We start from the raw sequence: 432 nt of genomic DNA, 5'->3' as shown, positions 1-432 counted from the left end.
CTCCTGCCTTCCAGCCAGTCTGTACTTAAAGCTGAGAAATGACACTGAGGAACCAGGAAAGAACATATTCTAATCAATTTTGGTTAGATCAGATAAGCAATTTATTTTATTCAGCTAGATGATGACTTTTTAAAACTATGCTTTCTGCTTTTTAAAAAAAATCATTTATTGCTCAACTCTTACTATTTTTTCAAACATTTGAATACCATATATAAGAAAATTACATTTTACGTTGCAATCTGTTCAATATGAATGCATCAACACTCACATACTATTTTGCGTATCCTTAACAAAGTTTCCGTAAGTCAGTAACTGTTAATTGTACTAAGTTCATGGTTCCTTTTTTACCTCACTGAAAATAAAATAAACATTAAAATAATAAAAATAAAAACAAGCAAAACACCAATGGCTAACAAAGGAGCTAACAGACTT

Source organism: Condylura cristata, unplaced genomic scaffold (assembly GCF_000260355.1).
Source record: "Condylura cristata isolate star-nosed mole 26May11 unplaced genomic scaffold, ConCri1.0 scaffold00034, whole genome shotgun sequence".
Lineage (NCBI taxonomy): Eukaryota > Metazoa > Chordata > Mammalia > Eulipotyphla > Talpidae > Condylura > Condylura cristata.
Note: the sequence above shows the minus strand (reverse complement) of the source record.